General features: G+C 47.4%; 1 protein-coding gene across 10 annotated transcripts in view; it reads left to right on the forward strand.

The window, feature by feature from the left end:
* Positions 1-4,199, forward strand: part of CSMD2 (CUB and Sushi multiple domains 2) — a 548,097-nt gene extending 543,898 nt beyond the window's left edge. For all 10 annotated transcript variants that reach the window (XM_073317325.1, XM_073317326.1, XM_073317333.1 and 7 more), the window contains one exon: positions 614-4,199. The gene's annotated coding sequence lies outside the window, so the exon portion shown is untranslated. The remainder of the gene's footprint in view (positions 1-613) is intronic.
* Positions 4,200-10,752: the final 6,553 nt, after the last annotated feature.

Below are 10,752 nucleotides of genomic sequence, written 5' to 3' on the forward strand. Positions count from 1 at the left end.
TGCAGTTTGGTTCCATCTTTAAGCAGAGGCCGTGATGCTGTTTCTGACACTGCCTTGTGCACAGTGGGAGGAGAGGAGCAAGGTGGCCCAGTGGTATGGGCAGGAGCCTGAGACGTGGAAAAACTGGCTTCAGGTCTGCTCTGCCACTGACTTCTTTTGTGACCACGGTCAAGTCACTTAGCTTCTCTGTGCCTCAGTTCTCCATCTATACAGTGGGAATCATAGCCTTGCCCTATGACATAGGGGGTGGAGGTGGGGATGGGAGGGTAAATACATTACAAATGGTGAGGTGCTCACATATTATGGGAGCAAGATAAGGTATATCTTAGGCCAAGTATACACTAGAAAATATCACAAAAAAGTGCTTTTGCTGGTATATCTTAGACCGGTTTGACGATCAACATAGGTTACACCAGCAAAAGGACTTAATTTTGCCCGCATAAGTTGCATCCCCACCCGGCATTGCTACATCAGAAAAAGTTTATTGCGTAGCCCTAGCCTCAGAAAGATAGTGAAACTGCCCCTGGTTCTCTGGTTTTTGCATGTCTTAATAATAACTTTCTCCTTTCGCTCTCTCTCTTTCTCTCTCTCCTTTCCTCCCCCACTGCCCTAGAATTCTCAAGGGGCAGGTGTCCTGTTGATGATTGTGTTTCACCTCATTTGTCTTCAGTCATTATCTTCCCTACCCCAATCACGCTGAGGCTGTGGAGAAGCTGCTGCTCCTTTGTTGGACTTTGAGTTACTCCAGAGAGAGCCTGCTAGGCTGTCATCCATCCTCCTCATCTTCACCCACCCACCACGTCTTGCAGTGGATAATCAAGCCAACCAAAGTGTCTCCTCCAGCACAGCTCGGGAGAACCTTTCCTTTTCCCCGCCATTGAGCCACTTCCAGTTCCTCCTGGCCAACTTCAAGATCCCAGTGTTGCTGCTCAGAAATCAGACAGTGCCCAGCTGCTGAGCCTTAGAAGGCAGGTGATCTCCTTCTAAATTGCCTTGCCAACCTGCTGTTCATTATCTCAAGAGAAGCAATTAATGCCTGGTGAGGTCTTTTCTAGTGGAGGAAACAGTTGTTTGGGGGCTTCTGTGAAACAAGCACCCCATTGCTTTTGGGAAAAAGCTTTCCTGGCAAAGGGATGGACACAGGTAGCGTGGCACAAAATGCATATGGGTGTAACTGAGACCTCTGACTTCTGGAAGGGAGAGATGATTGGTTTATTTGTTGATTTTTGTTTTGTTTTTTGGCAAGGGCTTTTAGTGATGTAAAAGTCCTGAACAAGGTTTTTTTTTTCTTTTGTTAGAGAGAAGGAAACTCTTTTTTTCCCCTCCTTATTGATTTTCCTTTGTTTTCTTCTGCTGCTGCTGCTAATTTCAGCATCCTTTCCCTGAAATCTCAGCGGTCGCCATGGGGCCAATAGGAATTGAATCTCTCAACCAGTGATTCTTTTTCCCCCCTGTCCCGGTGGTTAATGATTGCTAATCTTCTGTAACTCTTTACACAAACAAAAATGTAGGGGGACAGAAAAAAAAAGAAAACTTCTTTTCCAAAATAAACCCTACCAACACAGATAACTTTTTCCCCTAGTGAGTTCAGAAACCTTTGCCCTTTCCATATTGATCCTCCACAGGGCAACACAGTAAGGGCTTTAATTTCAAATGCAGCACTGCGGGCTGTTTTTCTCAGAGGCCAAAAGGTTGTTTTGACCACAGTGAAAGCAGATAAGACGACTTGATGTTGTTATTGCTCCCTTCAAAGAATGACGCTTTGGTGATGAGACTGATCAGCTCTAATAAAGGGACTTAGGTTTTGATTCGGGATTTAATTCTGTTTGGTTTGAGAACCTAACTTCCTTCGACAGGGCTGAAGTCAGAGAAAGTAACAATGCTGTTTTATCACACCGTGAGCCGACCGCTTAACAGTGTGTGTCAAATGAACTTCAAAGAAGCAGCTTTTTGTTACTGAAGAGGAAACAAAACTTAAAAGCTCTTATTTACATTTAAATTTGGTTTTAAACAGTATCTTTCCCCTGTCTAATACTGTCTAGGTTTCTGTCTGATTAAAACCACGTGGTAGATCTTTTCTTTGCTTTCCCCTTTACTGGAGGTATATATATTTATATTTACATCTATCTATTATTTAGACAGCTGTCTTACAATAAGCAGTGATCTATAGCCTAGTTGCTGAACAGTCAGCCTGCAAAAAAAGGCCAGTTGCGAACCCAGAATCCTGCTGCTCAGATTGATTTGGAAGAGACGCGTGTGTGCATGCGTGTGTGTTTGTGTAGGTGTGCATATTCAAAGCACGGCCCAATGACTGGACGTTGAAGTTACACACACATTCAAATTAGAAAACAGGCATACCTTTTCAAGAGTGCGAGTGAGTCACTACTGGAACAGCTTAGCGAGGGTTGTGGTAGATTCTCCATCACTGGCAAATTTTTAAAGGAAGAGGGCCTGTTTTTCTAACAGATCTGCCCTAGGAATTACTTGGAGCAGGTCTCTGGCCTGCGTTCTACAGGGGCTCAGACGAGATGATCACAGTGGTCCCGTCTGGCCTTGGAATCTCTGAAAAACCAAGGCACCAATCCTGCAATGGATGCCAGTGAGCCATTCAGGTGCCATGGGCTGCTCATATATTGCTCCTTGCCAGTTTGGGTAGTGGGCCCATGCTGACAAAGAGCAGCTCCCCCAGCAGGACACTAGCAACAGGTCATACCAAATGCACTGATGAGGCTAAGACAGCTTCCTGGTGCTACTGGGAGAGGGGGAGTTCCCTTTTAAGTGGGGATTAAAGTGGTGATGAGGAGCTCCCTCTAAAGCAAAGATTTTGTGGGTTATTGTCCCCATTCCATCCCCGTCCCACTTGTGTGCATTGATAGAGGGTCTGGATCCAATTGCAAATTGAGTTAGACAGAGGCATAAGAAAAGAACACCACAGCGTGTGACTGAAGTATGCTGCAGCAGTCAGTATCATAGCCACAGGGCCAGCTTCTTGCCTTTGCCCACGTGTCAATGTGGAGTAACTCCTGTGAGCTCAAAGGAGTTGTCTCCCATTTACACCGGTGTAACCAAGATAAGGATCAGCCCAGGGATTTTAATTTTGCCTGCAAATGGGTGACCAGCTTCAGATTTGAAGATTCGAGACCTCTCTCTGGTCTCCCTCCATTATCCCAGCCACTAGTTTAGCCAAATAAGATCCCTGGCTGATTGCACAGAGCATTATTCCTATCCTTTTTAGCAACCCCATGGTACAGTGTGAGGACCCAGCTCCCCAAGAAGGAGAACTGTGCATTTAGCAAGAGAACATCCTCTTGCAATCATTCATGCTCTGCTGATAATTATTGTATCAAATTGGCAGCCATCTTGACCTTCACACTTACTATTCTGCGTCAGAACTTCAGACCAACAGTGGGGACAGAAATGACTTCCTCCTGCTTCCAGCATACAGACCCCCTGCCACTTGGCCTAAATTAGAATCTTTGGCAGCTGTGAGCAGGACAGGATATATGACACATATTTGAGCAGTTCTGATTCTGTTCAGTAGAGGGCAGTGGTGCACACACCCCCCCCCCAAAAAGCAAGCTCCGTTAACAAAAGAATTAAGGGCCCCACATTCTACTTCTCAGCCTTTATGATTTGTTGAGATAATGCATCAGTACAGGAAATACATAGAGGTTTAGAATCCACCAGATGTCTTTTAATAGCATGGCAGGACGAACTGTGGCTCTATTTAAACACAGCACTAGCTGCTTTCAACCAATTAGGTACCAGTTTTCATTGCTGTTCATGCAACAGTTCAAGGGTGGTACTGCCCCATTTTTTTGCAAGCTGGCCGGGTCATGAAATGTGACATTTTTTTTCATTCTTGTGCCCATCGGACTTGCATTATGTTTAAAAGAAAAAAAAAAGAAAGAAAGAAAAAAATCCCTCTTTTGTACAGAGATATATTTTTATGAAACAAAAGTTTGTACAGTTAAAAAAAGACACAATGTAAATGGGTTTTTTTTTCATTATTGTAGTAAACAGTAGTGGAAGATTGGCTTTTTTGTAAATGTAATACAATGTATAAATATGGTTTACATTAAAAAATTGTAAATATGTAATCTATACATACACTTGGCTTGTCTGCAGTATATTCCATTTAATTTATCTGTCTCTGTATATGAGGCTTCTCATTGTGTCCAGGCATACTTTACTGAATTTGAAAGCTATTTTAAATTTTTGAATTAAAATAAAATATAAATTTTTGCATTGCTTTTCTTACATTTTCCTGGCATTTTTTCATATGCTTCCAAGGATCTCCTCATTCTACTCTGCAAAGAGGCTATAAACACCAGCCACAAAAGCTGGGAAAGGCCTCTACATATCTCCTGAGAACAGAGGCTATGGACACCAACCACGGAACCTCTCCACATCTCCTGAGAGCAGGAGGTTTCAGACAGCCTGTAGATAAACCTAGATATGGATGGGCTGAGAGCACAGAGGAGTCTCGTTGCTGTACTGAATCTTTGCTGTCTTTCCTTCATGCAGTTCTAATCTAGAATGGGAGTGGGGGGAAGGCTGCAGGTCAGAACTGAACAGTATTGACAAAGCTGAGGAGGGGAAACCCAAGACTGGCCTTGCAGGGAATGCGGCAGAGTGGGAGTTAGATGCAAAGGTAGAGAGTGCCCAGGACTGGAATAGCAGTGGGGTTCAAAAGATGTGTTGGCAGAGCTGGGGGAGAAGCCAAGGGCTGGCTTAGAAGGGCACTGTCGATCTGACTGAGCTGCATTGGCAGAGGGACAGTAAAGGAAAAAGGAGGACACTTATGCCAGCCACTTTTCTTGCTCTGTGCCCGGCTCTTCAGAACGCCCTTATTCCTTTGCCTTCCTGAGCACCATGTTCACAGACCCATAAAGTGAACAATAGGAGCAAAAGGCGGGAAAGGGACAAGACCCTTTCCCCCTCCCACTTCACATACTAGTCTCTCCTACCACAGCCAGCAGACATCAGGAATCCTTGGAAGACCTCCCCAGTCTGGATTCAGTCCGTGCTTCCTGGCTAGCAGCAGATTCACGGACAAGGAGCTAAACTGATCCAACAAACTGATTCCTCTCTCTCCAATTGCTCTGCTAACGGGGTGGGATGATATTCCACCTGTAACCCTGACCTTTTTTGGTTTTCATTAGCAAGCTGTTGATATTTCATCCATGGGGGAGGGGAAGCAGTTGGGGGATTCGAGGAGGTTATAGAAAGAAAGAGGGCTAGATCCTATGCTCGTTTATGACAGCTAACAGCTGTAGTGAATTACTCCAGTTGTGGAGCTTGGCCTAAAATTAGGAGGAGCTGCTGGATGAAAAGCGATGGATTTAAATCTGACACCTCCTTGATTCATCCACCCTGCTCCCAATCAGAAGAGCAGGGGCCTGTGTTCCCCCTCTCACGTGAAGAGCCCCTCGCCCTTCAGTGTGGTCAGTAAAACAAAAGAGAAGAAAGTGGAGCTAGGTGTGGCAAGTAAGTGAGAGGTTGTGAAATGAAATCAGCTCCTTAGCACAGTTATTCCTCTGGACACGAGACAGCTGCAGGACTTCACCCTCCACTGGGGAAGCTGCGTTCTCATCTGGCTCAGCAATTATTGGTTACCTTCAAATGCCCCATTGGCGCTGATAGACATTTTCCGTTGGAGTCCGTGCCGTAGCATAGGGCTAGGTGGGCCTGGGGGTCAATTGGTTTGTGCTCCTCAGTGATGTGAAGACCAAGTAAAGATCCTGCTGACAGCTGGTGCTCAGTGAAGATCCCATAGGACATGTAGATCAGAGGTTTTAGAATTTTATGTCCTGGCCAAATTATTAGAAAACCCACATTCTTCCTCCCCCAAGTCGACCTGCAGTTTCAGCCGGATGGGTTGCTCTTCACTTGAGACCCTAGACCATTGCATGGCATTGCTGTGCTGAGCCTCACTGAAGCAGTGGCTGCAGTTTTAGTGGCAAATGAAATGATCCTTCGATATTCCTCGCCGACCTCACAAGGTGTTTGTGAGACTGAAGGTGCTTTCTGGACAACAGCAAACTCTGATTGTTGGTAAAACTGTGTCAAAGGAGTGCAAAGTGTTAGAACCGTCGTTTTAGTCCTGATTTGGGTAGAGGGACGACTGTTCAGTCTACAACTATACCATGGTTTTATGGGAATTAATAGCACTCTGGATATTGAAGGGAGCCATGCTGGTTGGACCAGGAAGCATTCACCAAACTTGTTCCCTAAAGCACAGAGTATGCAGTTAAACGACACAGAACTAAAACGTTGGCCATGCTGCCCTGTGCCACAAGTTTGTGCCTATCGGAAGGAGGGAGGGGTCTTAGTTACTACGCAGCAGACTCAGCCTTGCCATGCGTATTTGGCCGGATTTTTAGAAGGGTTGAGAAGAGTTGATTGAACTATTTTGACTTTTCAACCCAATTTTTCATCGAAAATTTGGCAGAAAAGAGAACCCAAAATATCAACAAAATCTTTCATCGGATTTTTTTTTCCAGTTTAGCTGGTTTGAAGTGTTTTAATCTTTTGCAAAATTAGGAGGTGGGGGGGGTCCAAAATATTTACAAACTATTTTACTGTTTCTTTGTCTAGGGATAGTGCTGAACACATGTTGCTGTGAATTGGAGCTGTGGGGGCTCATCTCCTCAGACAATCAGGCTCATGAAGACTAAAATGCTCCTGTGTGTGATTTTCAGAGCTGGATGGGAATATAAATGGGGAATTACATGCCTAACTGGGTGCATATGGGAAAGTTATAAGCCCATAGATTTTTTTCATAAATTGAGCATATTTTTAACCACGGTTTCCAAAAAGCACCCTGATCATGGGCTTTTTTTTAGTCTAATCCTGACTTTAAGACATGTTCAGCACAGTCTTAGCTGACACCCAGGGAATTTTCCTAGGGTTGTATATGTGGCACCCGTGTGTTATTAGCAGTGCTTAAAAAACCACCTCTTTTAGTTTATAGGCAGGCACTTCTGCCCATTATCATGGCCCAAATGGAGAATAACTTGTTTTGATGTAGTGCTTTGCATTTGGAAGGGATCCCGAAGCATCTGCAAACCACATATTCATGGATCACGTCTGCCAACCATTGGAATGCAGCCCCCTCTGGGAAGGAGCACGGCAGCTGTTCAACAACACGTTGCAATGTTCCTCAGCAGTTTAAGTCAGGAAGAATAATGCACAGAGGGCAAATATGGGTAGGTAGAGAAGGCATTTCCTCTTCTACCCCCAGCCCACGTCTTTCCTCCACACCCCAAGGCAGAACGCTAAATAAACCATTTCCCGGTATGAAATCAAGACCATAAAGTGAGACATCTGTGGCAGTGCACAACTTTAATCCCTGTGCCCCCTGGAGAAAGGCTCAGCAGAAAAACAAATTAGCAATTTAATTGCTGTACTGAGCAGCCTGGAAGAAAAAGCCCCATGTCCCTGCCAACATGGTTCAGTCCACCCAGCCCCAGAATTGCTTCAAAAAGCTGTTTGCTGAGGTATTACATTTCTAACCATGAGCCCCCAAAGTGAGCTCCTGACAATGGCTGGGCTGGGTCCCGGGCTGGAAACCGCCCCAGCTGGATTAACGCCTTGTTCTCCCAGCTCTTCTCTTCCTCTTCTTCACGCAGTGGCCAAAGACATTATTTCTTTTCCACTGGTAATTGAATGGCCCACAGGTGGGTTTTAATCTCATGACTGGTAGCAAACAGCCTGTAGCAGCAACAGCCCCTCGGGGTGCTTTCTGAGCACTCATGGCATTTCAGCAGAGTGAGTTAATGCAAATCATAGAGTCATAGAATATCAGGGTTGGAAGGGACCCCTGAAGGTCATCTAGTCCAACCCCCTGCTCGAAGCAGGACCAATTCCCAGTTAAATCATCCCAGCCAGGGCTTTGTCCATTGCCAAGTCCATTCAGGAAGGGAACAAAAATCTTGCTCCTATGTTCCATGTGCTGACATGCCAGGTAATATCTGTGCTGATGTTGGACAGGGAGAGGAGTTTTGGGGTTGTGAGTGTGTGGTGGGGGGGTGGGGAGTAAAGAGGTCTGTGTCATAGTCTGACAGGAGGTGGGAGGTGTTTGGAGAGCAAGCCCAGCCCACACTCACCCCACAGAAGTGGCCTCCTGTTGCACAGGGCTAGTCCCAGCTCCATGCTCCAGGCTTTGCCACCTGTCACATGGGTTCATAGCATTACTCAGGTTTGGCCCAGCTGCCCTCTCCTCCTCACCTTGAACCTGCCTGCAAGCACTTGGGGGTCTGGACCGGCCGTTTGGGAAATACTGACCTCTAGAGTGAGAGCCTTTCTGCAGAATCCTTACAGCAGTTGAATGTGTGTCTGTTTCCAGACTGCGACCAGCAGTGCCTGATATATGACTGCGAACAGAACAGGGGGTGAACTGTGAGGTGGGAAAATTCAGTCCTGAACGGCATCTCTGTGGGCACACAGCCCCTTGAATTTGGGCAGGAAATTGAGCAGTCTGGAATTATTTTTTTTAAAGCTGTCTCTCAAATAAAAGCCCTCCAATTCTCTGCACGTGATCGGGGACAATGCAGAAAACTGCCAGCTCTGGCTTGATTCAGATGTGCAAAAGGCTCCTGAGACGGCACAAGCTTCGCATGGCTCAGCTTGGCTGGGAGTGGAAGCAGCCCATGACAGTCCCAGTGAGAGGCTCTGCTGCTGTCCATACAGAATATACCCATGGCAAGTCCAGGCCCCAGAGATGGGACTCGGTGTCTCTCTCCTAATGTCTGCTGCAGGATGGCAGGTGCAGCAGGCTGGGCTTCTCCCAGTGCACTGAGACGGGAAAGGCTGTAAGTCTGCAGCCAGCTGGTAAGAGCAAAAAGCCAGTCAGTTTCTAGGCCCTGTGGTCAAACCAGCCTCCCAGCTCAGCAGGGTAAGGTCCTGGGTAGCGCTCGGAGGGGTGAGCTTCATAGAGAAATGGGTGCAGGCAGTAGTGTGGGTGAGTCCGTAGGGGGCGCTCTTCTCATGGAGTCAGTACTGACCTCAGTGCAGTTCTGTGGGAGGCTTTGTTTCGGGGAGCAATGTAGTTGACTCACGAGGTGGGCACTTCCCTACCCCAAAGTGTTTGGGGGGCCAAGGGGGAGCGGTGCTGTGCTGCTGAGGTTTCTTTCAGGTGAGATGTCAAACCAAGAACTGACCATTTGTGGACGTTAAATATTCTGTGCTCTCCTGTCAAGATCTAACACTGGTGTCAGGGACAAAAAGTCCAACCTGGGCAGTGCCATTCCTCCCTCGTTAATTGCTGCCGCAGTGTCACCGGGACGTGGCCCTCATCAATTCCTGTCCTGAGGAGCGGCCCTCTTAGAACAGCTGACATCCCCCAGAAGTGGCTGCACTCAGGTGGTGAGTAGGCGAAATTATCTGTCTCTGCGCAAAGCACAGCGGGATCCCATTGAATGAAAGGCCCCGTAGAAAGGGAAGCTACTTTCCTTTTGGCTTGGATTGTATCATGGCTGCAATGCTTTTTTGTGTGCGTTTGGGGGCTCTGGAACAAGGAAATGCCTCTCGCTCGAGTGCCGTCTGGGCTGGTAAGTGTCTCCTTCACACCGAGGGGAGAGGTGACGCAAACGGATGGAATAGAGATGTCATAGGGCAGGGTTGAGAGATCTGTGGGAGAGAGGGGCCCAAGGCTGGAATATTAGGGGGGCAGTTGATTGAAAACATCTGCAAAGCTGGATTAAGCTGCAGAGCAGGCCTGGGGGGCACCAGCAGAGCTGGTGGGGGGTCATAGGGCTGGAATAGTGGGAGGGCTGCAGGTAAGGATTCCACAGCAGAGAGCCTGCCCATTCCTTGGGGAAGAGACCATACCTGGCTGGCTACTTTCCATGGCTAGCACTTTTGAGGTCTAAATAATCAACAGGGTCGTTTTTGGGGGGACACCTTACACATCTCCTGCCTGTACAGAGCCTGCCTCTGACCTGGGCTTTTACAAGCACGGAGCCTTTTAACGTTCCCATTTTGATCACAGGCCCAGGACGCCGTCCTCCCAGCCTGGGCGAGGAAGATGAAACAAAGCAGTTACAAAGAAACCCTATAAACCTGTTGCTGCCTTCGGTTCAGCCACAGTAATTCAGTACCACCCGCTAACCGGCCTGAGTCATTTGCTCCTGGCGAGTCTGCATTATCTATAATAAGGGAATCGTTTGACTCCCAGAGGGAAAATCAGACACGGAAAGGCGCCCATGCTCCTGGGAAACTGCACACTCCTTTCAGCCGGATCGTCGCCATGTGATCTTATGTCCCTCCTTCTCCAGCCTGCATCTCCGCAGTTTGGATCGCCCCGCAGGGAAAGGCAGACAGGCATGACACATGGCTGGGAGCCAGGACACTGAGGCTGGGGCTCGGGGGCTCCATTCACACCCACTTTAAGGCCCTTTGCACTGCCAGGGCTACATAAAGGCGACTCATCCTGAAGACCTGGGTGCAGTTCCTGGCTTTGACAAAGGCTTCTTGCGTGACTTTAGGCAAGCCACTTAGGCCTTGTCTATTGTTATTATTTGCACTGTGGTAGGAAACAAGGGTGCATCTATCTACATTTGAGCTGGATGGTCAAATTCCCACCTTGAGCAGACAGCACCCTAAAAATAGAAGTGGCGTGGTGGGAGGGGCTAGCTGCCCAAGTATGTGCCTAGCGTCTTGAACAGGATTGTGCCCTGGCCCCTGGGCCTCACACAACTCCGGGGACACTTATTTTTAGCTCGCTAGCTCTGATCAGAGCTAGTGCGG

Source organism: Lepidochelys kempii, chromosome 19 (assembly GCF_965140265.1).
Source record: "Lepidochelys kempii isolate rLepKem1 chromosome 19, rLepKem1.hap2, whole genome shotgun sequence".
Taxonomy (NCBI): domain Eukaryota; kingdom Metazoa; phylum Chordata; order Testudines; family Cheloniidae; genus Lepidochelys; species Lepidochelys kempii.